The sequence below is a fragment of the Aulostomus chinensis genome, chromosome 15, assembly GCF_037954235.1.
Source record: "Aulostomus chinensis isolate RoL2024-O1b breed Wild chromosome 15, RoL_Achi_v1.0, whole genome shotgun sequence".
Classification (NCBI taxonomy): Eukaryota; Metazoa; Chordata; class Actinopteri; order Syngnathiformes; family Aulostomidae; genus Aulostomus; species Aulostomus chinensis.
Window position 1 is genome coordinate 10,076,785 of NC_141334.1, and position 16,876 is coordinate 10,093,660.

A 16,876-nucleotide genomic window follows, 5' to 3' on the forward strand; every position below is an offset into this window, starting at 1 on the left:
ATCTAGAGGAGAATTTTTTTTTTCCCTTGGCAGTTTTGTCTCAAAGTCAACACACCGACTGATTTATGAAGAGTTGAATGTCATTTTCAGACACAAAGCAAAGAAAGTGTAGAACTTTTGAGATACAGGCTCTTTATATTTAAGACATGAAACTACTGCCTTGATATAATTCCATTGCAAGTCCACTGGAACACTGTAGATGAACGCTAAATATGTAGCATGTTTCTAAACACATTGACATAAAAATTCAAATCCTTAGTGCCTAACTCCCATGCAGGATATCTCCTCTCTGCCCCCCTCTCCTCTCAAATCTCCTCTCCTCCCCTGTCTTCTCCTCTGTAGCTGGTTCGCTCTGTACCTGTTGAATAATTGATAGCTGTTTTGGTTTCCTATAAGGCGTTTGGGGTCCACAGCTCCCAGCAGTATGGGTTTGCTGCTTTCCTCAACGCAGATCACACGGCTCAGTCCATCATTTCAGTCCTCCTTTCTTCTTCTTTTTTTATCTCGTCCTCTCCTATTTCACATGCCAGTTTCCCTGATAGGCAGCGCTGGCTTCCTGTGTGAGTGTGTTTGCTCGCATGTACAACGTTTTAGCCAACAGCTGCTACTCCAGGTTTTATTCTAGATAAGCTCTTGATAGCCATCTTCTTGTCCTTATAATAAACAAGCCCGCAAACATAAATAAATGGAATATGCTGGATATTACCATGGAAACACAACTTGCAGAGACTGAAAAATAAGCAAATAGGATAATGTATTTAACATGCTTCTATAGACTGCTTCATTCTGCAGCAGCCTGGAGTGTTTCCCCTCCTCTCAACAGGGAGTAGACAAATTACATAAACACCACATGTGAAAATATTTCACCTTTGAAGTGAAGTGAGTGAGTTGCCATCGCAAAGGCAGAAAGGTGGATTGAATCAGTTGGATGTTAATAAGCAGCCCTTACAGACTACACAATACCGTCCATCTTGTTTCGGCTGGTTAGTGACTGCTTTACTGTGAGATAAGCTGGCGTCTCCAGACTGTCTTCGCCAGAGAGGAGACAGCATAACTTTGTTTGTTAAGGTGCATTTGCAGAGTGGAACAGTGTCCAAATGTAAGCCAGGAGATACTGTCAAAGTTGCGATAAACATCACAATCCTATTTGCTGAAGTCGTGAAAGGACATATTTTAACTGCAACTGCATATCGGTTCTAAGCATTCTTTATCGGTCTTGTGATTGATCCCTAATTCACAGTATGTGCAAACTTAAATACAGCTGGAGCCTCCTGTCTTTATGTCTTTTTTGTTCATGTTTTGTGCAGGTTTTCTGAAATCTAATTGCTGACGTTGGTTGCAGTTTGGAAGGTGGTGATAAACTGTGTCCAAATTTAGATGGCTTGTTGTTGTCAGATGTAGTTTCTTGATTGATTTTAGTGGTAATATTGAATGAATTTATTGGTTTAATTCCAGAGTAATGAACCTGCTGTTTGGAACCATCAGATATCTTTACCTCGATTGACTCATGTTGCAGAAAGTTTTCGTGTCTTCATCCTGATCAGTGGAATTCACAAATGCTGCACATCGACAGTCAACAGCTCATAATATTGTTTGTACTTATTCCGCTACTTCTTCATTTATAATTTATGTTGTTATGTCTCCCCCTGCAACAAATTGGTATTAGTTTATTAAAACAGTGCAGAAGCAGCCTTACACCCCCCCCCCCCCCACACACACACACACAGACACACACACAACACACACTTTTTCTTGTTGACTTGGCTTCTGAGGCGGTCTACTTTCTCTTCCGCTTCCCCTTTGAATTAAAGAGTTTACAGTGTGTATTGTATTGTAACCAGCTTGTGGAGAAGGGGGTGGGGGTGGGGGGGTTCATCAAACTCCAAACAAGTCAACTTCTCCTGATGTAGCGCATCAATCCCCATCTGTCCTACAGTATTCCAAAAACACACTCCAAAACTGCTGTGCATCTGCACATACATTATTACATGGGCACACACACACACACACACACACACACACACACACACACACACACACACACACACACACACACACACCCCGACTTACTCAAAAGCTTTTTTACATTCTCACACTCTGTGTGCTGCAGTAGAGACAGACAGGAGCGGTAGCTGTAGCAGGTCTTACATAACTATATCACTGCATTAACTAGACCATCTGCCCCTGATGGGTTCTCTCACTTTTAATCTGTTCTTTTTTTTAGAATATACACTCTTAACAAAAGGGCACACAATAGAGCACCACCTTAACAGAGCAGACTCAGGTGGGACTTCCCCAGTGTTTGTCTGTAATGAGCCCTTTCCCAATATTTATGATACATTTCATATCAACATAAATCCGTGACTTTATATACATTTTGTTGCAAATTTGTACTTGAAAGTTGCAAAAAAGGTAAAAAGCTTTGAACCACCTATAGCAGCCCCTGAGGATGTTAGCGTAGATGCTGCTGGAGCAGCAGTTCTATGAGCACTAGAGTGTCTCTCCTCAGCACCGAAGGTTTCTCTCGGTGGAAAACATGTTGTCGCTCTTTCATGTCAGTTCGTTGATATGACTGTTCATCCAATCGCCTGCCAAGTATGACAGAAGAGTAACAATTTTGGTATTATGGAGAAACAACGGAAATATACGCAAGTACCCAGTACTTAGTATTTGTAAGTACGTTGTACAGTGCTAGAAACAGACCCATGATGACATCTTGCAGTTCCTCTTCAGTTAATTATGGATTTCTCCTTTGTTATGTCATAGATTAAGGTGGAAAAAGAACAACAAACAAATGCCTTTTCCTTTTCTCATGGCAGTTTTGATGGATATTTTTTACAGATATGCCTTTGGCAGGCAAGCACGCACTCTAGGGATTTATTACCTCCACCAAGCAGGTAATGTTCTTAGAACTGCTTGTTTGTGTCGTCTGTCTGTCAGCAGGACCGCAAAAATCTAGGTGGCCACTTTTCACCAAACTTGACGGAAGGGTGTAGCCTAGGTCAAGGAAAAAGCTGTTATATTTTGGGGCAGTTCTGATTAATATACTGAAAACAAGTTTTACACTGGGTTTGGCTGAGGTTGCCCTGCCTTGAGATTGATATGTGCTCATGAAAATACCTTATTTTTGCTCCAGTATTCCATTGTACCCATAGTTACCGACCAGCAGGAACCATTATGTCATAGAAGAAAGTTACACCAGGAAACGACGTGGTACCATTATGATGTGGAGTGAACTCTAAAATGTGAGCTGTTTTAACAAGTGTTTCTTGAAAAGATTACTTGTGGACCTAACTCTGTCCCTCATTTCTGTTCCATTTCATAAACTGGGTTAGTTGAAGCAGCACACTCCCGTCTCACACACTCACACACGCGCGCGCGCTAAATAAGACCTACCAGTGGGTTTAATGAAGCCCATAATTAACCATTTCCTCAGATGCTGAATCCAAGTCCTGACTAAATTCCTAATTTAGCTCTTGAACACATTAGGAAAAGCCAAAAATGACTTCACTTCCCCAAGCCCACACAAAGGTGCATCAGCACACCAAACAAAGACACTGACGCATGAAATGGCTGAAATTAGAAAGAGCCTGTATTTCGTAGGAGTCAGCGTTGGATTCGTACTTGGGAGTGACGAGAGGAAGTAGCGATGGAGTGATGTGAGAGAACCGGAGAAGGACATGTGAGAATGTGTTGTTTGCCTGCTGCTACAGCTTGTTTGTGTCCTTTCTCGGAGTCTCGTTATAAAAAAGACACATTTGTGTGTGTTTATGAGCGCAGTGTGCACACATGTGCATTCTCATGTGTGTGTGTCACACTTACATAAGAATCAGATGCTCAGCTGGGAACAAATGAATCCCTTGGTGTCCCTTCACTAGATCTATTGTGGAGGATTTCTGGAGCACAACTGAAAAAAAGTTATCAGAACCAAACTTTCATAGAACCGGGAAAACACATAAATGTGTTATATCATCAATATTCTACGTTGTTGCACAAACCGTCAGTTTTTATTTATACTGACATTGCATTTACGTCTCTCGTTTCCTGAATGAATTGATTTCATTTTTAGGGAGTGAGCCCAAATGATTTAGAGCTTTCTTTTAGCTGTTTTTCCACTTGCCTTGAATTCAAAAAGCTATTTTTTTTCCCTAACCAAAAGCGAATTTGTAAATTTCAATTCACTCCTTTAAATGTTGTTGATAGCATGATAATTAAACATAGAAGGGAAATAGATTGAAAACAAAAGAGGAACCCTGATAGGATATTAGAAGTGATTTATACATGATGGGCTGAAGGTTAATTAATTATCCTTTTATGAGTTTTCTTTTTATGTAGCAAGATTGGATTTTATCTCAGTAATCCTTCGCATGATGGGTCATGGCTCGGAATGAAACTTCTTATGTGTTAACATGTGTGAAGCACACTTATCTTTGAATAATGGACAAATAATTACGGGTTAATCATGAACTAGGGTGATAATGACCTCTAATAAAAGTGTCCACATGTTGACCGAGCTGGTCTATGGGTGTTCTGCTGTCCCGTGTAAGAGTGTTTACTGGAGTCCAGGCGTTGAGGGTTTGGGTCTGTGAGGCGATGATTACCACACAGATGCTGACATCTTGGCTCACAGTTGAATGGAGTATTACAGTAGTGAGAGTGAGGGAATGGTGAAGACATCCACAGTGCACCCTTGAACTCCTTCTCTCCCAATATTACATTAATCTTCTTAAGCTGTCAACATAACCTAAAACTGATGATGCACAAGTGCGCAGAGAAGGAGGGGAAAATCTTCCGCCAAGTACACAACAGCTTGTGACTAATAGTGAGTTTAGCAAAGCTCGCCCAGCTCATCGTGGTGAAATTCAATTACTGCTTTGAGAAAGATGCTTCGCTCAGATGTTTCTGCTCACTCATGAGTCAGCTCATCTCTCTCTGCCTGGTGTCAGTGACCTCACTGTGAACCAGGGCCAGCAAGGACCAGCCCATTATCGGGTCTGTTTATGCCCAGTTTATGCTCCCCCCCATAACTCACGTACACGGTAATGTAGATGTGAGTTACGCAGGTATGACGTGATGAAAGTCGTGCATTCAGAGTGTGTGTGAAGGGGGAAATATTTCTCTAAAAATATCACGATGTGTGAAAGAAAGGAGAGAAACAGAGGATGAGAGCAGTTGCAGGAACAGAAACATCAGTTTCACAAGGCAGTGGTTTTACACCTTTGCTTGCACCTGTTATTTAGTGGTAAAATGATTCACCAGATAATCACAATAGATGCCTAATTAATGATGGAGTGAGTTCTAAAAAGCCTGTATGACCTGTGTTGTTGATAGGATTACTACAGTGTTACTGCCCCAATAAAGACCTGGCAGCTACACTGCAGCACAGCTGTCATGAAGATGGGCGGCCTGCCCAACCACACCAGCTGTGCCAGCCCAACCATCACTTAATCACCCTGGGAAGGACAGGGGGATGGGTGGGGATGGGGTGGGGGCGGGAGGGGCTACTTTAAAAAAGAATGGTGTGGAAATTGGAAGAAGAAGAAAAGAAAGGTGTGAAGAGTGGCCACTGGGAAGGTGAGAGAAATATCAGGGATCAGTAAGTGAAGAGGTGATGAAGAAGGGATGGGAAGTAATTATGTAAGAACAGTCAAATTAATGTGTTAGCTTGACTAAAACTTGACTTTTGACAAAACGTGTCAATACTTTCAAAGTTACCTAAATAATGTTGTTGGAAATAGATTAGTCCATGATGTATATGCTTTGATTTGCCCCTTACATTCTGCACATGTTCTGTTGGCCCAGTAGCGACATCTAACCTGGAGCTTGAACAGCAAACATTCAAATTATTGAGGCTAAATTTATATTTTCTTAGCTCAGTTGTCCATTTTTCTTGAACAGAATTTAAACCCACCAGTCAACTTGTTTGGACACCTCGTGTTCTGGAGGTGGACTTGCACTGGTGCCTAAATCCCCCCATGTTACTGGGACAATAGTAGTCCAATATCTCCTTCAAACCAGTGCATGTAAACCCACTGAGTTTGATGGATAGCAGGAGCCAGTAGAAGTCCAGACAGATCAGGGTGGGGGTCAAAGGTGAGGGAGAGTGAAGTTAGCGAGAGTGAAAACATGAGGAGGGTAAAAGTGTTTGGAGGAGGAGGGGAGCTGGGTTAAAGAGACAGGGCCTCCTCTGTGGAATGATGAAAAGGATGGAGAGCCAGTGTGAGAGAGATAAGTTGGGAAGGAGGAGAAGATAATGTCAAACATGTTTTAGTTCGATTTCTCAGCTGCCCAGATCAATACTGCTACCATCAGTCTTGTCCTGTATGCAACCACACAAAATGCAGTATACACACACACTCTCACACACACACACACACTCTCTCACACACACACACACACACTCTCTCACACACACACACACACACACACACACACACACACACACACACACACAGAAGACGGCAAGATCTTTCAGTACACACACTTGTCAAGATCCAACTACAGTTAGAATCATTTTAATTAACTCCAAATTAACCTGCACACACAAATTAAGTCAGTCACTCCACAAATTTCAGGCTCATCTGTCTGTCAACAATATCCTTCGCTCCCATCACTCAAAGCTGAGATGAGCACCTGCCTGCTTTGACGTTGACTCTCGGTGGTTTGTTGTCACATCGCTGCTAGTCTCTTCCTCTGACACACACATACACACACACACACACACACACACACACACACACACACACACACACACACACACACCTTATGGATGAACCAGATGACCTTTAACATGAAACAAACTGCGTTTTTGTGCATTTCTCTCTCTGTGCTACTGACTTACCGACTTCTCTATGTATTAGTCTCTGCCTTTTAAAGCCTCTGAGGGCAGATATGGTATCTGATGCTCTGCTCAAGATTTAGGACAACAAAGATGAGTGTAAGGGCCTCATCTTCACACTGACGGACTGAATGAAAGGGAGAATCACTGACTTGATAGATGGCTACATATTCATATTAAAGCAAGGGTATAGATGTCAGAGACATGATATATATGGAGTGAAGTGAGTCTTTGTGCGTGACAACTCTCAGTGTAGTTTAATGCATGAACTCCCTCAACATGGGAGTTTATAGAGCAGTTGGAGGTTACTCTGAGAGGTCAGTCAAGGGGCAATTGAGCAAAATGTGTGAGTCTTTCCCCAGAGATTGTGTGAAAGAAGAAGAAGTTGTCAACGTTTAAGCGTGAAGGGCGACTACTGTGACCGCGAGGGTGAGTTATACAGAAATTTTTGAGAATTCTGGGTATCATGTAAGTCACTCTGTCCTATTCCGCTATGTTAAAGAAAGGATCCGCTCCAATTTTGTTTCCATCTTGGTCCGTGCTCTACCCCCTCCACCAAGATACATGAAAATCAGCCTGGTCGTTTTTTTGCATAATTCTGCTGACAGCTGAACAAATGGAAGCCCAAACATAACCTCCTTGGCAGAGGTAGAAATGTTAACCTCATATAAATATGACAAAGAAACAGAGTGCTAGGGTTCCATACCTCTCACTGTGTATTTGGGTTTGCAGCGCCCTGTGCTACCTGCTCCGTCTCTTCCCATCTGTCTCCTCTGCTAGACTGAGGGACCTTAATACGCTCCGTTCTGCAACAGATCAAGACAGCTACATCCTCTCCAAATGTCATTTCACAGGCTTTTCCCCAGACACCTTCATGAAAAAGGTTTTTCATGTGTTCACATGTGCATGTATGCCTGTCCCACTGCGTGTGGGAGTTGAGTCTCCCTCCAAGGACGCCATGTTGTTTTGTTTTTTTGTCTTTCTTTTTTAGTCTGGATTAACTGTTGCAATAACTAATTATATCATATGTGTATGGCATTAGTGGGCTAAATAGATTACATATGTTTCCATGATGAGAAAGGAAGTGGGATGAGGGATGAATAAAGTATTGTGCTGTAAAAATGGTGGCGTCTAGAGATGAAGGGATTTAATTCCTCCTTAATCATTTTGAGACGTCACCAGAAAAGAGGGTAATAACATGTAATCCAGTTCCTCAATCCCTCCTACTGCTGTCAGTTGTTTAGATGCTAGTTTGGTGTTTCGAAACAAGGACACTTAAAATATTTACCAGCTGTGAAAGCGTGTGTGGTCTAAGCAGTGGCACCGGAAGCAGCGGGTTAGGATTTCCCCCTGTCGCAGACCCTGACCTACATCCATTTTAAGTCTTTTTGAATCTGTAGTTGAGTTCAAAATGAAGGCTGAGTATGAAAGTGGGTGTTGTCTGAATAATTACAGGACACTCACAAGGTGGTCAAAGTGGTTTCGAGAGTGTTCACTTGTAAAGGGGGCCCTTGCACCACTGTTAGTACATACTTTTACGTTTATATACCTGACTTCAACACCATAGAAATATGGCCATGTAAATAAGTGAGTCATCTCACACTGAGACAAGCTCATGTTAGCAGCGTGAGGGTCTGTTGTGGTAATATGTTATTAACTCTAGTAGCTCTGAACTTTGTCTTTTAGTCGAACAGGCGAGGCTTAGTTGGCGTTATCATTGATGTTGACTGTAAAACACTTAAACTTGGCTAATTACCTTTCTTTATTAGTACTAAAATGCTGTTTGCTTGACACCATTTTAGGCTTCATAACAATCCTCTCCAAGTTCAGATGCACCTATGCTACATTCAAGCTTAATGTTATCGCTGCCACTCGTCTTCCTGACGCTCAGTCAGCGTAATGACCGCTGCATTAGACATCAAGCACTTATTGCATGGATGTATAATAAAACCTGAGTACAGGCAGTGTGCTGGGCATTAAAGTCAGTTTTACAAATGGTGGTCAAGCAGTTGAGGCAATGTAGCACAAAAGCACTGTTTCCCCAAAGATTTAAATTGGGAACGAAGCGGCTGTAAAACAGAAGATACTTTTTTTTTTTTTTTAAATGTCACAATTCCCACAAAATATTGGAAGTTAGCCTGTTTGGCTAGCGGATCTCTCAAGAGTATTATGGGTCACAAACTGCTGAAGACTATACCCTGAGGTCAAACTTTCTTTGATGGTGAGTCCATACCCTCCCCACAGCTCCTTCACCCTGACATCTCGTTCCTGCAACAGTCCCTTGGTGTTAACCCATAAGCCCCCTGTGGTCCGGAGGAGGCAGAGTAGTGGCTTACCTTAAAGAGTTAGCGTTGTAATACCTTCTGGAATCAGAGTCAGTCAGCCAGGCCGAGCAGAGTTAAGCTCCCGCTCTACTCACATCAAAGAGGACAGACCATCCACAGCAATCTTCCAGAGAGGGAGAGAGAGAGGGATGGAGGGATGGAGACAGAGAGGGTGGGGGCTGTCATATATTCCCTTTATCATGGGGCATTTTATGGCTCAGATCTGTGATTCTGAGGGGAATTTTATGGGCTGACCAAAGATGGTCAGCATCAATTCAAAAGTAGAGCCATCTCATCATTTCTAAAAGATGTGTGTGTGTTTGTGTGTGTGTGTGTGTGTGTGTGTGTGTGTGTGTGTGTGTGTGTGTGTGTGTGTGTTGTGAGTCCAGGCCCATTTGTGACAACCTCCTTTATTTTGAAGGCATGTTTTATCATCCTGACAGTGCATTGTTCATCAATCTTGTTTTGCATGAGCTGATTCATGCAGTTGCTTTCCACTCAGACATGCATTTTTAATTGAATGCTTATCTGGGGGGGCGGCAAGAACAAAAATCAATGAATCACTTAATTTGGAGAGACAAAGTTGTGTTAAAGAACTCTTTTCTTAAATATCAGCCAACATCCTGGGTTTAGATACACGTGCTGATACGTGAGTGGATTATCAGATGGGATCAGAACCGTTATTGCTTCATACGTAGGCGGCCATACATGTCACACACATATATAGGAGTTAACACTCCAGTTACATTCCATTAATGAAACATCTTTTCTACAGATTATTCATATTCTGTTTTAATTATGAGATGGTTCCTGTAAATGATAAGCTTCTTATCTGACTGTGAGCATCAGTTTGTGTCTAATGAGCCACTGAAACTGCAAACACACATGTCCGTGCCTGCAAAGATGTGAGCATGCTCACATAAGTACATGCAGACATGCGACCGTTTCTCATTGGGACTCTGACTACAGAAATACTGAGCATTGCTTTTATTATATAAGCGCATCAACAAAGCTTTCTGGCCGTGAAAATCTGCCAACAGTCAGCAGAAATGTTGACAAAGATGATCTGGATATTGAATAGGTGAGTTTCTGAGAAGGACAAATTGATAGTTAACCACAACATACCTGAGCAGCGGTCAGCATTATTTAGGATGCATAAGCAACGACAAGCACAAATTTTTAGAGGAAAAAAACACACGCCAGCACCAAGACCAAGTGTATGATTCCTTAAGGGAACAATGGCGCTCTGCTCTGATAAAATAAAAGAAATAACTGAGTTCAATTAGCATGATGCATTTCCTCACTGACTCTGTTCATATCATAGTTTGTGTAGAGGTGCAGTAATCAGAAGAGTTTTACCCTCACATTCCTGATTTAACCAGATTTTTTGTTTTAATCAAGAACTGTCTGCTCCTGTCTGAAAACCTGCAGCATTGTGCCCCTCTCAGAAAGACTGTAGGGTAGCCCCTTGCTCCAGTTTTGTTCTCCAGGGGTATTTACAAGTACCCCCAATGCACCATAAGACGTTTGGCTGAAGGCTATTGTGTTTCCTTCAACACACCAATTGTGAGACAGTGAGGAGTATATGGGGATTTTTTGGGGGGAAAAGAAGATGGAGACAAAGACAAATACATTCAAGAAAAGTGTTTATCTCTGATCCTTAAAAATGGGAAGACAAAAATTAGATGAGAGCACTGAAATTATGGACATGTCTCATCACAAGTGCGCTGCAATCACAATTGAGGATTTCTTTCCCATTTCTGCTCACGTTACTCCAGACCTTTGAGCACTTATTCCCCTCAAGTCCACACATTCACTTCACTCAGGGACACACTTTGAGGAGGACCTAGTGGCTTAGTGCAAGTTTCGGGCCAGGACCTCTGACTTGACTGTTTTTAATGCTCATCAGTCATTTCTTTGAACAGCAGTTTATGCCCTCAGATTCAAGAAGCATCAATCGTCAATGCCAGCTCAGAATAACATCCCAGCATGTCCTCTACTCTTGCAAGTCCTTTTTTTTTTAATAACACACAAGACAGCTGTCAGTTCATTAGAACACTTTCATTAAATGTTAATTGCACATAATATGTCATCTCAGCATGAAGCTTTAGACACATGGGGTCACTGAATAATTATCTCTATCATTCAAGATGTCAGTGGAGATTGTGATGCAGCTGAGGGGTGGCAGCCATTATATGATCTAACAAGAGAGAGGATGTATATATTTACTATATCACTTCAAGTATCCTTACCATGCAGTACCTTGTTTTGTCTGAGAGACTGAGAGTACAAATATGTGCTTCCTTTTTCTTTACTCCATCTGAGCGCTCCGTGGGTTTAGCAATGTTTTGCACATCTTTCCCCTCCACTTGCATACTCTCTCAGCACAAATACTCCCAACTATGAGCAACACCACCCATTCGATATTTCTTTATCCTAATTCAGATGATTTGTATAAAATGAAATCCATTAAACTCCACTATTTGTGTTTTTTCTTAAAGAAATAAGTGACCAGCCCATCTCTTTCCAATATGGAACTTATTAGCATTTGCTTGCTCTTTATCCATCTCTTGATCATTATATATATATATATATATATATATATATATATATATATATATATATATATATATATATATATATATATATATATATATATGTACACACACACACACACACACACACACACACACACACACACACACTTGCATAAACCTGACATTGATTTTAGAATCTGACTTTTTTTTTAGTCTTCATTGTAGACAGACAGACAGACAGGAAGCAAAGGCTTTTGGCTATTTGTAAGTTCTTGTTCCTGACATCTATTGTGTGCCTTTTGTAATAATTGTCTGTCATCCAGACACACAAAGACTTTCATGTTCAACACAATAGATGTCAGATGTGTGACTCAGAACATTTCATGAAAGAGGCCCATTGTTTTCAGCAGGGCAATAAAGACACTGAAACAGATGTACCTTTGTTTTCTTGCACTTGAGGTGATGCATAAATAGAAGAACAGTCTTCTAGTACTAATTGGACAGTGTGACAACATTGTTGTCATAGTAAATAATACAGTGAGGCTTTCTCAGGATACACTAGTTCACTGTACTAGATTCGAAAAAAGTACAGCATTATTTTAGTCTTTCAAACTCTAGTGCAGACTCTCAGACTCTGTTGGATGTCACACACCCCCTGCCTCGCTCTCACACACAGTCACATGGCAGCAGCATATTGGCAATAATGAATGAAGTTAATTCTATGGAGTATATTAAGTGACTGTGCCACCCTGGTTTATCTGGGATATCTCCTTCATCTCGGAAGCTGCTGGAGACGAACTGAGCCCGTCTACACTGGCATCATACATTATGGACAGACCAATTAAGAAAGGGAGACAGAACTCTGGATAGCGACGAGACACTGAGGCAAAAAACTGAAATATGCAAAGAGAACAATGCAGCGAGACTATGCATAAAGCCTGTCTGATGGTGTTGAACAAAGAAGAGAGAGAATCGAAATTATGTGAATAGATGAAAAAGAAAGCGACTCGTCAAGTGAACAGAAGGAGATTGTTGCAAATGCAACATTAAGGTTGAAGGTGTTGTTGAGCAGAGCAGAGAGTGAATCTTGGTCCAGTCTCTATCACTCTTCCAGCACGAAGGGGTGGGGCTGGGGGGGTGTGTGGGGTGGTGGTGGTACAGTGGAGGAGGAGGAGATGCTGCTGTTTTAGAATATATAAGCACAGCTGTCGCCGACAGCTAAAGCAGAACGATTAAAGCTTAACTCTGCAACATCTGCTGCTCGTGGGCCAGGGAGAGCCGCCCGCTGGAAAATACTGTAGAGAGAGGAATTAAAAACAAGGGCAGGTGCAGGGCAAGGGTCCTCCACTCTTTGCTGGGGTGGCATCCTATTTGTGTCACCTCTACTCCTGATCTTTGTCATTGTCCCACTTTCTAGAGGCTTAAAACCCACAGGCACTTTCATGCCATTCACTCCAGTGATGGGGGTGGAAATCAAGGGAGCAGAAGGCACAAGACAGGGTTAGATGGAGAGTGAGATGTTTAAAACATTGACAGATGGAGAGATTTTTCGCCAAAGCCATAAGGGTCTGCAACACCACCCTGAGAACTGATCGGGTGTGATGCATGAGTACATCTGCACAGGGATGTGTGTGAAAATGGAGGTTTTGGCCTCATTAAGAGAGTTTGGGTAGGACAGGGCAGCGTTACCGTGAGAAGGGGGATCAAGAGGGAGTAAAGAGGAAGTTTGAAGTACAGCGGGGATTGAAGTCAGATTTATGGTTAGTTTCTGCAAAGACTGCAAGAGAAGGACATCAAAGACATGCAAGAAATACAGAGTTAATAGGCTCACTCATATGTGCAGGGCCATTCATGTAGCTTTGGATGAACAAAACCTTTTAAGTATGTGAAAAAGCAAAAGGGATCCCCAGGAAATAACTTTATCTCATAATCATTATTTTAGAATATTTTGTAATATTAAATACATTTATTTTACAAACAGAATTTGGAGTTATCATATACAGCAGTAACATTCTAAAAGCAGGAAACAACACGAGATGCTGCTACATCACCACACAGACCACAACTCCTGAAACACCCATTCGAACGATGATATACACCAGAGCTGCGACAATACCAAAACTATTGGGCACCAAATTTGAATTGAGGCTTAAAAATCGTATTACGCATGGAGTGCACACATCGCACCTGATACAAAGTCAACGGTAGCTTCATCACGTCAGATCTGCCTAGCAACAGCGTGCTCACAACAGCAAGTCCACTGAGGTGATCCCAGTGTCATGGTGGAACTCAGGTAAGTCCTACAGAACTGATGTATTCTTCATTATTTATTTATCTGTAATAAATCAGACAAACAGCCAGGCCTTGAAGCCATGGTACTCTTCCTTATACTCATCTTTAAGTAGCACAAGTTGAGTGTGTGTTTGTGTGTGCACGCGCGTGTGTGTGCATGTTTACGACCACTAACACCCCCTAACAGGAGCGCTGGTTATGATTGAGAAAGCAGCAGTGTGCCCTTAACATTTGGTGCCCTGTGGCCATCTTCTTACACCAGAAACTACCACTGCAGCATCATTAGGCTTTGGGAGACTGGAGTGGAATGACAAGTGATGATTTTACAACCTTTACATTCTTTCATACCTTTATATTTTTTTTAAGCTCAAGTGATTCTTCAGCAGAAGGCTGAGGGTCTTTAAATTAAAACAAAAACAAAGTTTATCTGCATGCCAGCATGAATGGGCTCAGCAACATTTCTTGCACTAAGTATTTTCACCTGAGGATGGACCTAGAGGGGAACTCTCTGGATTTCTCCTCTGAGAAATGATGGATGAACATCCCTGTGGCCCCGTCGCTGTGATATCTTGTGTGCATTGTTGACAGCTTAAGGATTTCCTCCTCGGGTGCTTGAATGAGGCTTGTCAAGTATACGTGATTACCAAGATCTTTTGTACACGTCTGCTTGGTTGTGCTAGAAGAAGTGATAGCGAGCTTTAAGCTGATTGCTTGTTTATTGATAAATTGTATGTACAGCTAATCCACTGTGTGATTATTGATACCTCATGAAAACTGAAGTCAATATGGCCGATAGGTAAGACAATCTCATTTTTGGAGGTGGACTGACAACTTAAAATATTCCTAATGAGTTGAATTGGTGTTGGTGACGTCAATCATATGAGCACAAGCTGGATCACACTATTTTCTTTCAAAGATGTTTCTGGTTGAAAGGTTGTGGTGAGATATCAGACAAGTTCCAATTGTATGTCATGTTCCTCTCGTTCGGTTTATGGTGAAGTCAACATGTTGTTGTGAGTAATATCTGGAAACAAATATGATGATCGATGATATCGTCTATTTTGATGAGGCTTTGTTCAAATTCTGTATCCACATTCGCCATCCTCATTTGAGAGAGTCAGTAGTACCGAGTTCTTCTCACAGTATAAGCTTTAAAAAAAAAAAATGTTGTGAGGTTATTTTGACATTCACGCCTACAAATTTTTTCAGACATGCACCTACATCCCAGCATGCACTGGGCTGCAGCATGTCAGTCCAGATAGAAACGATTGTTTCAGCAGCTTTTTTTTTTTTTTTACTAGATTCTGATGTTGGAGAGTGTGTGTGCGCGTGTGTTTGTGTCCTCCTATCCTCATTTGCTCTCTCTTTCTATCTCTCTCTCTCTCACACACACACACACACACACACACACACACACAGACTATACTCGAATCAAACAGTAGAGACTCGGGTCAAACAGACAACCACTTTCTAAAGGTTTTTGAAGGGGAAATGGTTAAGTGTGGCAAACACTCCACTAAAGCTGTGTTTCATTGAAAGTCTGAGGTCGTTATTACACATGTACCGTCATTCCAATGGAAATGGCTTCTACATTTTACCAGCTTTTATATTTCTGGGATCAAAGCCAACTGATCTCTGACTGGCTTGCTGTTCAAACGACTCATGAAGTTCAATTATTAAGCTGCTGTTCAGAGAGACGGTTTATGTTTTAGGGGCGGCCACTATTACGTCCTCAAAATATTGTATATAATTGACATTTATCACCGGTCGTCCCGTCTGACCATCCTGACGATCATAATAGTGGTAGTATGAGAGTAGTAAGATCAAATTCAAGTCTAGTAATCTTTGTCACTGAGGCTACATTGACAGTGGATTTTAAAAAATACAGAGCGAGAAAGTAGAGAAAAGAGGAATTTGGAGCAGAATTGATGAGGTGTAAAAAGAAAATGGGGCTGCGGTGGCTTTGATGTTCTCATGCAGCCTCCCTGACAGCCGTGCTGCAGTGGGACTAAGAAATGTTCACATTATTTAAGCTATGAATTTGTATGAGTGTGGAGCGTCTACTCTACCAAGTTAATACAGAGGACAATGGCACTGTCCCTGTGAAAGTGAGGAGACTTCCATGTAGAGTTTGTTTGTTCTGAAGTTTTTATTGGAAGAATGTAATTGGAGCTTGGTGGCTGCAGTGCTTGTTTCAGTAAGGGAGCTCGTGGTGATGTGAATACAGGTGAAGAGGGAGGAGGCTTGTTGTCATATTATTGAAGTTTTTCAAAGTGGTGAAGTACTCTCAGTGTTCCAGAAACACACACAGCAACTCTGTGCACATAATGTACCATTCCTACCTCATCACCCTGCCGACTCTTCCCTCTGCTCACGTGAAAAAGTAATAAGCACAAATGGAGCTGAAATATTCACGTCCGTAAGACAAGTGTTGGGCCTGAAATACAACACACACTCAAAATTAGAGGTACCAGAGTCAAAGGGTGCAATTGTGTACCCTTCAGTTCACTTTGTACCATTTCAGTTAGTCAAAAGGTATACTTCTGACCTCTTGAAGAACAATTTTGTACCTTTCAAAAGTGTACAAAAGTACAGAACTATTCTTGTTTTATGCTTACATTTTTGAGTGTGAATGATTTGTTGGGGAGTGTAGCTAATGCTGTTGTAGTCAATAATACCTGTAACCATTTGGAGCAGCTACACAGTGCATGTTTATCTGTGTGCCATTTTTTTGTGACAGGTATATTGTTAATTTTTTTGGTATCAATATATTTCATGTAGAGATCATCATTTTGTGGGAGGCAATGGTGATTTAGAACAGGAGAACGCTGATATCCTGCTTCAATCTCCCCCAAAAAGTCCTCCCAATACGACAACTGCCGTCA

At 41.6% G+C, this 16,876-nt stretch overlaps 1 protein-coding gene and 1 long non-coding RNA gene across 3 annotated transcripts in view; one reads left to right on the forward strand and one right to left on the reverse strand.

The window, feature by feature from the left end:
* Positions 1-16,876, reverse strand: part of LOC147248623 (uncharacterized) — a 124,070-nt gene that overhangs the window by 30,204 nt on the left and 76,990 nt on the right. The window contains exon 3 of the long non-coding RNA XR_015119547.1: positions 9,175-9,286. This is a non-coding gene — a long non-coding RNA (uncharacterized LOC147248623). The remainder of the gene's footprint in view (positions 1-9,174; positions 9,287-16,876) is intronic.
* Positions 1-16,876, forward strand: part of rtn4rl1a (reticulon 4 receptor-like 1a) — an 83,638-nt gene that overhangs the window by 7,150 nt on the left and 59,612 nt on the right. The window lies entirely within an intron of this gene.